At 41.8% G+C, this 15,287-nt stretch overlaps 1 protein-coding gene across 1 annotated transcript in view; it reads right to left on the bottom strand.

Annotated features, from left to right (window-relative positions):
- lrfn5a (leucine rich repeat and fibronectin type III domain containing 5a) overlaps positions 1-15,287 on the bottom strand; it is a 120,323-nt gene that overhangs the window by 63,346 nt on the left and 41,690 nt on the right. Inside the window, exon 3 of the mRNA XM_078278171.1 lies at positions 1,431-1,535. The gene's annotated coding sequence lies outside the window, so the exon portion shown is untranslated. The remainder of the gene's footprint in view (positions 1-1,430; positions 1,536-15,287) is intronic.

Consider the following 15,287-nt stretch of genomic DNA (forward strand, 5'->3'; position numbering starts at 1 on the left):
ACTTCACATTTCACATAAATAGATAGATAGATAGATAGATAGATCTAAGTCTGCAGCTGTCCGTCTCCACCACATCCACCTGTGAGCACTGTCCAGCAGAGAGCCATGAACTTAGCAGAAAGAAATTGCTTAAAACACAACTGGCTAGTGCAAAGTTAGCACTACCCAGTTAACTAGCGGTTAAGGAATATATTGTATAGCCTTTTTTGTCTTTTACCATGCAACAAACAACAAACAAACAAACAAACCTTTTTTTATAATATAATTTTTTGGCTGTTTAACTGATAGTATGAATCAGTCAAAAATATTATTGTCGGTTAACACTTAAACGGTTCATTATTAACATCCATAAGTTCTGACTCTCTTTTCATTTGCCCACCTAGTACGTTCTAATTCCCCCCTCTCTCTCCCCACTTTCTCCCCCTTCCCTTCCTCCTGCCTATTTCTAGCTGAGTTCAGCAGTCAGCTACATCCCAAAGGGACGTATCGAGGATAGAAGTGTAGATCTAACAGCCGGCTAAAGAAAGGAAAAGGGAGAGCAGGCTAGGGAAAAGAGAAAGAGAGAGAGCAGATCCGCAGCAGAGTCTCAGGGGGTAAGAGGGTTATAGGTGGATTCCTGGCAGAGAAAGCCTATATGAAGATGACACGCTACCATACTCCCGCCTAGAGAACATTAGTGGGGAGATAAGAGATGATGAGAAAGGAAGGGTGGGAGAAAAAAGTAGGTGAGCATGAGACACGTGACGATGTCTTAATAAAAAGGAAGAGCCATCATGCCATTGGTCCGACCTCAAGCCCGTCTGGATCGTACTGAAGTGGGCCAGCTTGATTTGACACAACCTGACTTCAATGACATGTCCAGACTCGGCCAGCCTGGTTTCCACTACAGGGCGAAACAATTTCCACATCAAACTCACAGAGGACTAAATAACACTACTCAGGTTTCCACCACATAAGCAAACAAAGTCGGCTATAGCCAAAATGCTAATGTGGTTTCCACTAGATCTCCATTTACACTACATGCCAAACTAAGCTAGCCTGTCACCCAGGTGACAAATCGAAAATCTGCTGCTTTGACCCAGATGTAGCCTGTTTTCCTTGAATACTGTGACTCAAACTCTGCTAAACAGCGTCAGAGCCTAGGTTCTGCTACCAGGGAAAAGAGGCTAGTCTGTCCTCCATTACCGTAAATCTCAGTTTGGAAGAGTTTAGTCCCAGGAGGAACAAACTTTTATTACAAGCCTCCACAGCACAATTATTACTGTAAGTGTAGCATAAGTACTTGAAAAAGAGGGGAAGCAGCTAGCATTAGCGTACAGACTTGAGAGTGGTATCAATCTTCTAATCTAACTCTCAGTGAGAAAGCAAATCAGTGTCAAACTACACCTTCAGGCAAATCTATTAAAAATCACATGCAAAAAGTATCTTACCTTCTGAGATGTAAAAGCGGATAACACTCTGCTTCAGGATTCACATGTTATCACGGCTATAACATCATGGATGAGGGTCCAAAATCTTCTTTCTGGTTTCACTCACTATAGAACAGGAAACAGAGGAAAAAATAGGTATTCATAAAAAAATAAAAACAACCTTTTGATGATGTGAATCACTTTCTGTGTCTCCACACCACAACCTGTAACATTTATAGTGTATTTGTAGTGCTTATCCTTTTCTTTTTTAACTTGGCTTACCGCACAGTGCAGGGTACAAGCTGTACAGGGTTCTCTGGCACTGACTGTGTTCAAAGCAGCTAATTATTAATAAACTGCTTGGTTGGCCTTTAACTGAGAACAAAAGCGCTGCAACTGTGCACCACTGAACCAAGTGGAGGGGCGAGCACATGTCCTATAGACCAAACCCCATTTCCTCCCCCCCCCATACACACACACACACACACACACACACACACACACACACACACACACACACACGCTGTTGCTACTGGATGTCAATGCCTTGAACAACACTTGCCATTGATCTAAAGATATCCCTCTTCCTTCCTTCATCCTTCTGCCCTTTTCCCTTCCACCTGTTTCTATTCATCCTCTCACCCATCTTTTCTTTTTATCCTATTTTCCCATTCAGATTTGTCTCCTCTCCTACCCTGTCCATGCTTCATGTCTTCCTAATATCCCTCCCTCCCTTATGTTTTATTTTTCAGCTTTTCTCCTTCAAAGGATAGAGGACACAGCTGAAACAAAGGCTGCTTCTATACCAGCTGAGCCAGCAGGATGGAGGGCGGGAGGAAAGGAGGGAAGGATGATCAAAATGAGGCAAGGGAGGAAAAGAATGAGGGCAAAGAGTGAAGTGGAAGGGAGGGTGAGCAGGACAGGGCTGAAGAGAGGAAGCATGGGGATGGTAATGGTGAGAGAAGGAGGGGGTGACCTGAAGACAGGGAGGGATATTACCAAAAAAAACGTAGAGAAAGTGGAAAAGGTAGATGAATGTGAAAGTAAAAAAGAGAAAGACGGAAGAGGATGAAGATAGACGCAGAGGAGAGTTAGAGATTGCTCTCACATCAATAGTGTGGTGGTGTCTAGTTTCAGCAGGATCACACACACACACACGCACGCACACACACACACACACACACACACACAAAGAGTTATCACAGTTCAGCCAATAATAAAATCTGCCTTGAGCAGCACAAACACATACACTCCATTTTACGTCGTGCAGAATATGTACTCCATCTGCCCATCGGATTGCTATCAAACATTATTTATCTTTGTGATATCATTAATGAATTTTAAAACCTTTGAATTATTGGACTTATCAGACAACACAACTTTAAAATACCAGATAGATGCCATGAACTGAATGATGGATAAGATCTGTGATTTCTTAATTCCCCTTCTCTGAATATGACCTTGGCAAAACGCAAAAGCCATAACTAAAATCATACGTTGGTAAAATAGAGCCTCTTTGTCAGCAAATCTGCCAAGAGTAGCAAAAGTGATTGACTGGTGTTAATATGCAGGACCACACCCTGTACTGCATGCAAGGCCATGAGCTTCACATCAGCTGGGAACTGGGAACAGAGATAGGCACCTACTGTATACCGTGTATTCAGCAACCTAACTTCCTTAACTGCTCGTTGAGTTTTGTTTTTGTTAACATGCCTTGCAGCCATATAACACACATTACTGAATGATTGATTGATTTCATAAATTAATTATCCTTCTCCAAATGTGTTTATTTATGAACTACTTCAAGATTTTAACTGATGTTCCGCCCTCAATATGACCCTGAAAGAATCATGATTACAAACATAAAGTGGAAACAAATTTGCCTGCACAGCAGAAACTAGTCCAAGGCCATTATGTAACTCCACACCATACTTTGTTGGCAGCTATTTACAGACACTAACAGACAAACCGAATCTCATCGACTGTATCTCACCTGTCTGTGCTTGAACTGTTATGTGGGCAGCTGTTCTCTCCCCATTCTGTGTCCCTTTCCTCCCTTGTTTTGTCCCCACTTTGTCGGTGGTGTCTGTATGTGTGTGTGTGTGTGTGTGTGTGTGTGTGTGTGTCCACTGTGTTTGTGGTGTCTGCCGGTGTGTATGGCAGACTCGCCTGAAAGTAGGTCAAGGGGCGTGGCTGGAAGATCTACCTCTCCGTACAGCTGCGGGCGCTTCCACTGATTCTTACCTGCGCAGCTGCATCTAAGTCCACTATCAACCTGGCAGTATTTATTCCTGGGCATGGCTCTCCATCAGTGCCAGATCATTGCACCTACCAGTGTGGCAACTAGGCTCCCAAGTTGCAGTTAGCTAACGCGTTTGTTTTGTCTCCTTGTTCTTATCTCTTGCTCCTGCTAACGTGCTTTATTTTTGCTCTGCTCAGACCCACACCACTCAACCTGCTGCCGTGGCGTTCCGTGTCTCCAGCTCTTTCACCTCCAGTTTTCCACCACCTCGTTTGGATTCCTGCAAAAGAAACGTCCGGATATTCCACTGCCTGCCCGCCTCAGTCCCTCTCCAGTCCGGAGCCGACCTACTTAGTATTTTCATTTTTTCGTTACTTGATGAACTGAACTTTCATTAAAATCACTTTTGTTTATCTACACTCTGAGTCCGTGATTGTTTCCTCTGTGTGCTGGCTTTGAACCATAGCCTAACATGAACTATACTATTTGTATGTCTTAAAAAAAAAAAGCTTTTGTAGCCACAGAAGTCTTGAACCAGCCACCATTAAACTTGTGCTTCAGTAATCCGTCAATTGCAGCATTAAACTTTGATGAAATCCATAACAGCACAAAGCATTAAAGCTGCACCAGATACTCATTACATAAACTGTGGGTCAATGCTCCATTTCTTGTAGATTCCCAATGGTTAAAGAACATTTGTGCAGTCTAATGAGCCTGCATCACCAAGATGAGACTACATTTACTTTGTTTTGGTTGTGGTCTGGACTTTGCAAGAGTGCATGTATCCCTTAATGAGCACTGGAACCTGGGGTGGCATGCCACAGTAACTTCACTTAACATGGGCTCCTGATGATGATGATGATGATGATGAAAGCTTTAAAAAACCCCCACATGAAACAAGAATCACAATTCTGTCTACAGACAAATGTCTCCTAAATAATTCAATATCTTATCTAACTCCAAACTAGAAAAAAGCTAAAACTAGGCTGCACAGCCGCAGGAATTACAGCTTGTTTATTCTTTACTATGACAGTATGACTCTACTGGCATCATACATTTATGTTTCATGCTGTCAAAATCAAGGACGTGTATCACCCAATTATCGCAGCATGATATCATGCACAGGGTTTTAAAGATTTGACAGTGTAAGACAAGGTGCATGGTAACACATATCTTACCAAATGGCACCATGTTTTGCTAAATTAAATATAACTTTAGTCAGCTTGAGTAGCCTATACTGTATTAAAGGAGAATTAATTTGGAGGTCGCAAGATAACTAAATCTAAACTAACTAAAGTAACTAAAGTGTCTAAATGTTTCCACAGGTTAGATTTCAAAAACTAGAAACTAACTTCTACAGCTTAAAATCTGGTTACGGAGTATGTCACTAAACAGCATTTCATTATCTTCTATTCTTAAAAAAGTGGATTTAGTATAATTTAATATCTATGTTTACCCAGATGCGTGGGTTGTTTGCGTGGAAAGCACTTCGATTTTTCATTTCAGTCATAAAACAGTAAAAGCTGTCGTGCCTGCACACCTGAAACACAGACACTCAACCACATACACACACTGTAAGGAATGCAAAACAGATCTCTCACTCAAGCATGCACACGGTCCATTAGCTGTCATTAGCTAACACCATTAGCATTCAACATTGCAATATATGGGGCATTGGATTCCTAATGCATACGCCAATCAATGTAACACAGTAGACACACATACAAACATGCATAGATATGGATGCGAAACAAGTCATATCTTAAAATCTCTGCAGCTCATTTGGTGTGTATTAAATTCAATATCAATTTTATTTGCAAGGGACAATGTGCAATTAAAACATAAATTTAACCATTTGATGCATTGCACCAGAGTTAGCCTTAGGCTAATTTACATCTTCAGTCCCACAGGAAGCACAAATAAAACATTTTAAAAATCAAACATCGCTCAATAAGTAAAAAAACAAGCAACAAATAGCAGTATATTACATTTCATATCACAGATACACACACACACACACACACACACATGCACCACATGATCAAGGGGGGTGGTGGTATGCACAGCACACAACACAACCCCCCCATTCCGCCATGCACGCACGCGTGCGCACACACACACACACACACACACACACACCCCATCAGCCCCACTGGAGAGAAGAGTGAGACTTATTAGGAGTGATTAACTGTTTGCGTGCATTGTTGAGAGATTTTTTAAGTGATTTAGCTTTAAAGCTACCAAACAAACCACAGCGTTTTACATTGTCTGGGGTAGTATTCCATTGGGTAATGGCTTTGAAGAGAAAGCTGCCTGCCCAAAGGCTGAAGAGCGAAAGGGTACAATGCAGTTGTGTATGGAAGCTATTCTAGTGGACCTTACAGAGCTGCATAGATATAAAACTGCCAAGCATAACAAACACTACGCTTATATGAGTGTGTGTGTGTGTGTGTGTGTGTGTGTGTGTGTGTGTGTGTGTGTGTGTTGGAGTGTTTGTGTGTTAACGGTTGACCGAGGCCATGGATAGAGCCCATTGCCAGCCAGCCAGCAAGTCACTCTTCTGAATTATTGAAACAGGTCAGTAAGCAGGAGGAGAACAGCATCTGTATGTATGTGTGTGTTTGCAATTGTCTGTGTGTGTACAGCACTGCACTGCATATTCCCAGCTTAAGCTTTCTGTTCTATCTAGTGCTGTAAAGTGGGAATTCATGACTGGGCCTTCCATTCCAAAGCTTATCAATAGAAAACAGGAGCAGAGTTTAGTAGACTTTTGTAAATATTGCACTATCCATCAGAAAACTACAAGGGAACCTGCAATGAACTGATTCATATTAGGCAATATTAGTAATGGTCATATTTAAAAGTTCTTCGAAGGCCCCTCTGAGCTTGCAAGAAACATCAGATTAGATGCACTCCATTCTGCTCTATTGCCTTTTCTTTCGACCAAACAGGGGCTAGAATAAATAATGCAGCATTGTAAATACCACAGGTAACCAGTTTTCCTAGATGAGATGGCAGGCAGTTTGTGATCTGTGCTTCTGTGATATTTACCAAATTCACCAGTGGAACAGATGTATGAACAAGAAAAAACACAGGATATTGATATTGATATATATAAACAAGCCCTTTTTATTTTTGTTTGGTATTAGATAAAACAACAGCGCACTGCAATGTTTTTTTGGAAAAATGTCTGATTTCCGTTTAAAAATAATGTTTTAAGTACTGTACAGTTTCATAACAGTTACCAAGCGCCACTGCAAACTAACAAATCAAACAATAACTAAGACATATCGTGGTGCATCTGAAATATTAACAGACACTATAAAAAGAAAAAGCATTTAACTCATTCTCTACAATGTAGCAACAAATTAGCGGAGAGCGGATTTTGACCCAGGCTGGGTCAACTAATGTCACATGCCATCTGATCATGAGACAGGTTTTTTTTTGTATCTGTTATTGGAGAATTATTATCATCTGTGCTGACAATTCCATACATATGTCCTATTTATTCACACACAAACACAATCAGCACAGTACAACAGTCATGCACAAAGTTAAGGAATGTTGGCATATATAATAACTATTTTTGTAAAAAACTAAATATTTTCACTTCTTTTAGATAAATGATTGCATGATTCCTCTAAAGAGGATTCCCCATCCATTCGTGCTTATGAATATGTTTCAAACACACATTGCATGATGGTTAGGATAAAACCTAAGATGTTTTTCGTTGATATACAAGATTTCCATCTAATTTATCTAAATATCTAAAAATAAATCTAATATTTGAAGCTCATGGGGCAGAATTTACAAAATCTGGCTAAAGTGTTTTTGTTGTCTAAAGGCATTTTCGCAGTTCTACTACTCTTGGCCTGGAAGCCACCATTTTATAATGACCATAAAGATGGTAATTGTATTGTCTTCATAACTATTTTTGAACATTCTCCATATTTACACCTGTATTCTTTGCTGATGCAAACCCCCATGTCCCCTTAGCAACAATAAAGATTGCACTGACTCAGCTTATCTCACAAATGTGTTATCTTTGCAGACCAAGAGGTAAAGGATGCAGGTTGCTAAGTGTATACAGGGATTGAGTAAGTTTAATTAGTGCAGTGGTATGTTAGAGTCAAACCCTCTCAGTAGTAACAGAGCACAGTATGGATGCTCCCACACATGTACTCCTCCAGTTACTCTGACACAGCACAGAGCACTTACATAACTGAGGTGTGGTCAATTAGTGGAGGCTACACAACTCAGCGTGTGTTAGAGAATCTGTGCCCTGAATATGCATACTGATTTTTAGTGAGCAAATGTGGATGTAACTTTGCACGAAAGCTACATATTCACCAGCTATGGTCACCATGCAACCACTATTGTATCAATACAAAACTAATCAGTGCATTGGTCTAACCACACTTTACCAGGGCTGTGACTAACACTTACAGAAGTGTTACAGAATCACCACAGTTCGCAAAGACCACTTATGTCTGCGCCTAAATGCACGATGATCCATGCAAACGTTGACGAGACTTTACTTCTATTACAAAGGTGAACCTGATGGTCAGAATCACCAAAGTCATAGGATTCACTGTCTATACAAACTTGCATGGCAATCCATCCAATAGTAAAAAACTATTGGCTAAAAAAGTAAAACAAATAACTTGAAACAGGAAAAGCAGCACATATGTGCAGCTGTAACCACACCATATTTAGCACTTTTAATTGATAAATGACTTAAACAAGTAACCAATAAACTGACTCATCATTGTAGCACTGCTACACATGCACTGATACAAGACATCCATCCATCCATTCATCTTCATCCGCTTATCCGGGGTCGGGTCGCGGGGGTAGCAGCTCCAGCAGGGGACCCCAAACTTCCCTTTCCCGGGCCACATTAACCAGCTCCGACTGGGGGATCCCGAGGCGTTCCCAGGCCAGGTTAGAGATATAATCCCTCCACCTAGTCCTGGGTCTTCCCCGAGGCCTCCTCCCAGCTGGACGTGCCTGGAACACCTCCCTAGGGAGGCGCCCAGGGGGCATCCTTACCAGATGCCCGAACCACCTCAACTGGCTCCTTTCGACGCAAAGGAGCAGCGGCTCTACTCCGAGCTCCTCACGGATAACTGAGCTTCTCACCCTATCTCTAAGGTAGATGCCAGCTACCCTCCTGAGGAAACCCATTTCGGCCGCTTGTACCCTGGATCTTGTTCTTTCGGTCATGACCCAGCCTTCATGACCATAGGTGAGGGTAGGAACAAAAACTGACCGGTAGATTGAGAGCTTTGCCTTCTGGCTCAGCTCTCTTTTCGTCACAACAGTGCGATAAATTGAATGTAATACCGCACCTGCTGTGCCGATTCCCCGACCAATCTCCCGCTCCATTGTCCCCTCACTCGCGAACAAGACCCCAAGGTACTTGAACTCCTTCACTTGGGGTAAGGACTCATTCCCTACCTGGAGAAGACACTCCATCGGTTTCCTGCTGAGAACCATGGCCTCCGATTTAGAGGTGCTGATCCTCATCCCAGCCGCTTCACACTCGGCTGCGAACCGATCCAGTGAGTGCTGAAGGTCACAGGCCGATGATGCCATCAGGACCACATCATCTGCAAAAAGCAGCGACGAGATCCCTAGCCCACCGAACTGCAACCCCTCTCCACCCCGACTACACCTCGATATCCTGTCCATAAATACTACAAACAGGATTGGTGACAAAGCGCAGCCCTGGCGGAGGCCAACTCTCACCTGAAACGAGTCCGACTTACTGCCGAGAACCCGGACACAGCTCTCGCTTTGGTCGTACAGAGATTGGATGGCCCTGAGAAGGGACCCCCTCACCCTGTACTCCTGCAGCACCTCCCACAGTATCTCCCGGGGCACCCGGTCATACGCCTTCTCCAGATCCACAAAACACATGTAGACTGGTTGGGCATACTCCCAGGCTCCCTCCAGGATCCTTGCGAGAGTAAAGCTCTGGTCCGTTGTTCCACGACCAGGACGGAATCCGCCTTGTTCCTCTTCAACCTGAGATTCGACTATCGACCGAACCCTCCTTTCCAGCACCTTGGAGTAGACTTTACCGGGGAGGCTGAGAAGTGTGATACCCCTGTAATTGGCACACACCCTCTGGTCCCCCTGATACAAGACAGTATGTACACTTTTGAACGTTAGAAAAACAGGTTGGCTTTTTAGTGACACCCATCTCCAGTGAGAAAAAAAGAAGGGGAAAAACAGGGACATTGACATCTGAGAATCATTTTTCCATTATTCACAGCCTCACATCTTGCTTTTTTTTATATCACATAAAAAAAAGAAGCTTTGTGCAAAAATGTAAACACCAGATGACAACATAGCATGTGTGTGTGTGTGTGTGTGTTGGTGTGTGTGTGTTGTGGCTCTGTGCAAAAATGTAAATACCAGATGACAACATACTGTGTGTGTGTGTGTGTGTGTGTGTGTGTGTGTGTGTGTGTGTGTGTGTGTGTGTGTGTGTGTGTGTGTGTGTGTATGTGTGTGTGTGTGTGTGTGTGTGTGTGATGTGGCTCCAGCTGGAACATCTTTCATCTCTGCATTTGTCATTCTTTCTTACCTTATCCCTCCATCTCTGTTACTGCTGCCCACCCCTCCTCTGTCTGTCTCTCTCTCTCTCTCCGTCTATCTATCTTTCCATCCATCTCTGCCCACCCAACTCCCTGTCCCTTCCCATCATCCCTCACTGCAGGTTGACTCTATCCAACTGCGCTGTCATGATGAAAACCCAAAGCACGTCGGAGGAAGATCAAACTCCTCTTTGTATTGAATGTGTCAAGATTTAAAACCAATCAAAATATCTAACTAGATAGCATTTCTTATCATTATATTTCATGTTACTGTTTCCTAATGGTGAATCACATTTGCACTTTGAGCAGCATTGAGGAATTAATGAGGGTGATGCAAAAGACAAAGGGAGAGAGAGACGTTAATGGAGGTAATATGTTCATGCATGAGAAGAAAATCTATACCGTCTGTCAAACTATCTGACAGATATAACACACAGATCCACTACGAAAAGCACGGTGAAAGAACAAGATTATGTGAAGTTAGATTATTTATACCAGAGTGTACTGCACTGCAAAGGCCGAACAGTAACTACAGAGAGAGACTAAAGTGGAGAAAAACAGGTTGTCAGGCTGACAAATTATGTGACACGTGTTTATGTATTCATTGTATACCTTGTGTACCTTTTTAGGCTGACAGCTTTACACAAATATACCCATCCTGCTTAGCTAGTTACTTCTTAAAAGCAATATATGTTATTTCTATCATAACTTAATTTAGCTACTGCCTTATTTAGTTTTTGATACTGTACAATTGCCAAGATGCAGGTTTGTTGAAGCTAATATTTTTTAACTTAGAAATTAGAGCAAAAAGCATGTACATTTAGCCTAGCCAGCTTGTCTCCTTGTGAAAGAGAGTGTGGTAAATGTAAGGGCTCTGGAGTCTATGCATTACCAAGGCAAAGTGCAGTAACTGCAGCCTGAGCAGCAATACAAAGCCACAATTCACTTATTCCACAGTTTAAGTGCAGTTAGGCTACTGCAGTTGGGCTTGCTTCATGGATACATGTTGTTTACACAGAAATTATGATGTTTTTTACATTGAATAATAGTTAGGGTTTACTTATACAGTAAAACAGATGTCAAAAGGCAGAGTCAGGTCGTGACTCAATTTCCATGACTTACGTAGGCCAGTAACTGCCTTTAGCCTTTAGGCTTTGTATAGCCTAAAGGCTAGGTGAGTGCATTAAGCAGAGGATTGCTCCAGTCCACTAGCAGACAAATAATCCCAGAGCTCTCAGAGCCCCTTTAAGCACATAATCCTACATTATAGTCCAGATGAGAAACAATTGTAATCAAGGCAATCTACTAACTGGACATGTGGCCATACCTTCTTAGATACAAACATACATCATTAGCATGACTTGCAGGCTCTGCACTTCAACTACACAACAACGGGGCCATGCATCTTCCTTAGGTCACCAAGCTAGTATTTCACCTTCCACAAATGGCTCCAAAAAATAACAGAGGCAGCGAATGTAAGAATGTCAAAAAAGTAAGCCATTTCAAACTTTAGCATCACTCCTACACAGATGCACATTAAGCACAGACACACAGTAAAACAGCACTCAGTGCAAGCTGGGCTTCCTCTAAAATCCCATTGCTAGCGACTTAGCGCCACTTAAGCTCCTTTCACACCAACAGAGGCAGCAAAAAAGATACACTGCAAAAGGCCACCCTGCTGGTTTTAGAGCCTTTCACAGTGTCCCATTGAAAAACCAATGAACACCACAAAATGCTGCTACGCCTTTTGGTTGAAAACCCAGAATATTCGATTTGAAGCACTTTTAAAGTGAAAACCATCTGACGTATGTTGATGTTTTTGCTTGAGTTGACTACGCACTGAGGAGGATTTAGAACACAATGGGCCTGTATCACAAAGGGCCTGTGAATAAAGAGTCAAGAATGCAGCTGGTTTTTGTAGCAGATGACAGAGATGTATGCCTCATACAGTATGACAATGTTCTTGACCCAGGAGGAAGACATTTGCTTTGGTATGTTACATGTTTTCTGACAATCTGCTGACAGACAGTGATGCACATTACATTCAAAGATGCACAGAGTGACAACAGTAATCTGTGAAAGGGTGGCGGATTGTTGATCAATACCAGTGACTCAACAATTTCTTGGCCAAGTGCTGAGCTGTCTGGTATTTAAACTCATTCTCTAATACATATTCACTGTTTTGGAACAATAACCTCCCACAATCCCTGGGTCTCTTTAAACAGATCGCTCGCTTTGAGCCTTTTCACACTGCACATAAATGCGGATCATTTGAACATATGTCGATTTCATAGTTGCTGTGCATTTCCATGTGCATAAAGAAGAGCTTTACCAATACAAACTCTCAGATGCACATCTGAATCAGCAACAAGGACAAACATCAAATCAAAATAGGCAAATAATATCTCAGAGATGCTGTCAGCTCCAGAGTTAGGACCTGCGAAAGAGTGTGTGCTGACACCAAACGAGTGAGATTTGTTCCTGAACCTATTAAAAACACTAATACTCATCCCTCATAATGTCTTACTATTATCAGTTAGTCTGACAGCATTGTTTCAATTCCAAATTAATGGTGCGTAATTGCAAAAGGTCCTGCAAAAAAGTGGTTTTCAAACTTTTTTCAACAATGTACCCCTTTTCTTTCTTTCTCTTTTTTAGACAAAGTAGGCTACCTCCTGACCAGCGCAAAACGTTTTGGTAGAAAAAAGTCTATATAAAGAGGTATAATACAGGGCGCCTGGGTACCTCACCTGGTAGAGTGTGCGCCCCATGTACAGAGGCTCGGTCCTCGCCACAGCAGTTACAGGTTCAATTCTGGCCTGCAACCCTTTGCTGCATGTCATTCCCTCTCTCTCTCCCCTTTCAAGTCTAAGTTGTCCTGTCAAATAAAGGCCTAAAAATGCTCCCAAAAAAAAAGAGGTATAATACAGTGCCGGGAGTAATAGGTTTACTAAACATCAACCTTGTAACTGAAAAACATTTATATGCTACAATTCAAATGTTTGGAATCCATCACTAAATTCATTAATTATTATAGTATTACGTATCTCAGGAATTATGCATGACATAGTTTTTAATTAACATTTTACAAAAATCTCACGTACCCCTGCAGTACTCCCAAAGTACCCATAGGGATACCCGTACCCCCATTTGAGAAACACTGGTCTAGATCAACCGAAGCACATTTCCAGGATAAAGCCTGACATCGGCTTGCCTCTTCACTTCTGCTCTCTGTGTGTTTCCGTTCTCAAAAATCCCTTCGCTACGGGAAACAACATCAGCCTTCAGGCTAGCAAGCTACAGGCAAGTTTTGATTGTGCACAAAGCGGCCTGAATGATTGTAAAGAATATGTTTGCGGCATATACTATCCAACTGGGACGTTTTGGGACCGATTGGTGGAGATTGCTGTGGACGAAATGCACATGGCAATACACTGGTAAGAGCAAATTATGTTTAACCATGTATCCTGCTAATTTAAATAGCTCACGTTACTGTATTGTGTGAACAGTTAACTTAATTTACTATTGTATGTGGCATTTTCTTTTGCGGGGTGCAAGTGTTCCACCAAAACAAGTTCCTTCCCAAGACCATTTTACAGAGCCACCGTCGCTGTCTCCAGAGCTAAGTGCCACCAAAGACGATTGTGATCGGTTATAAAAAAAATGCAAACAAGCCAGAGCTCTTTTTTTTTATTACATCTATCCCAGAATGTAACTGTGGTGTAGTTAGACTAAGAGTGTAGTATCTGCTAACAATGATTTTCATCATCGATTAATCTGTCAATTATTTTTCCGGTTAATCATTATGTGAAATTATAAATAGTGACCTTGTGCTCTTAAGGTGACATCTTCAAATCCCAAATATCTAGATTAATTAATTATATTAATAGAACCTTCCCCAGACTTTCATCTGGCACATGTACAGTTGGCCAGCTACAACTTGGCCACACAGCCGGTTTTATATCTCCATCAAAGAGTGACTTACTTGGGCGCCCGGATAGCTCAGTTGGTAGAGCGGACACCCATATATAGAGGTTTACTCCTTGACGCAGTGGGCCCTGGTTCAACTCCGACCTGCAGCCCTTTGCTGCACGTCATTCCCCCTCTCTCTCTCTCCCCTTTCATTTCTTCAGATGCCCTGTCAATAGAGGCCTAAAAATACCCCAAAAACAATCTTAAAAAAAATAAGAGTGACTTAGAGTCAGAGCAGCAGTCTGGTCACAAGCACAGTCCCTTTACCAGGTAGTCTGGGAATTTACTGGCAATTCAGACTCTGAAGAGGTTCTCCTGACAGGAACATCCCCTTTCTTTGAAACAGTAATGCCAGACAGCCAACCTGACAGCTGTTCAGTATGTTGCGTCAATTCACTCGCTAAATCAACTTCTATAATCTCCTGCTGTTAAAGAAATTTTTATCTATTTACTTCATTTTAAATTATTTCATTCATTTGGGATTAATGCCATTTTGATTTCATGAAACAGGTGGTCCAGCGATGCCTAAATGTAATCCACTCAGAATAATACTGTTATTTGTTCCAGACTGTTAAATCCATTGAGCTGCATTTGGGTGATATGTCAGGAGGATGAATACTTTTTCACCGGCCGGACAAGCAGATGGTAAAACACACAAACAAAAAAAGACAAGAATAAGAAGGAGCTGAATGGTGGTGCACATAAGCAGAATTTTAGGCAGTGTACAGATGTTTGCATAAAGAAAAGAAGAGCTTATGTTTCATAATATTATTGTTGAGAAAAAAAATGAGGAAGGGACGGGAGGTAGGGTAATTTAGTTTGGCTCAAATGATTCCAGGTACAGGTTTGTTGTTTCTTCTGTCATTTGAGAGATGTGATCATTACAGGAAACAACTGCCACACAACAGAACTATGGATTAACTGCCATTAAATACCATGGCCACTAAAAACTGTTGATGTTGATTGGCTGGCAGGTGTGGATGAACTTTTAATAACCAGACACATATACTTTTTTGTCACTTTGCATAACATCTGTGGATGTTTAATAATGAAACTATT

Source organism: Sander vitreus, chromosome 20 (assembly GCF_031162955.1).
Source record: "Sander vitreus isolate 19-12246 chromosome 20, sanVit1, whole genome shotgun sequence".
Lineage (NCBI taxonomy): Eukaryota > Metazoa > Chordata > Actinopteri > Perciformes > Percidae > Sander > Sander vitreus.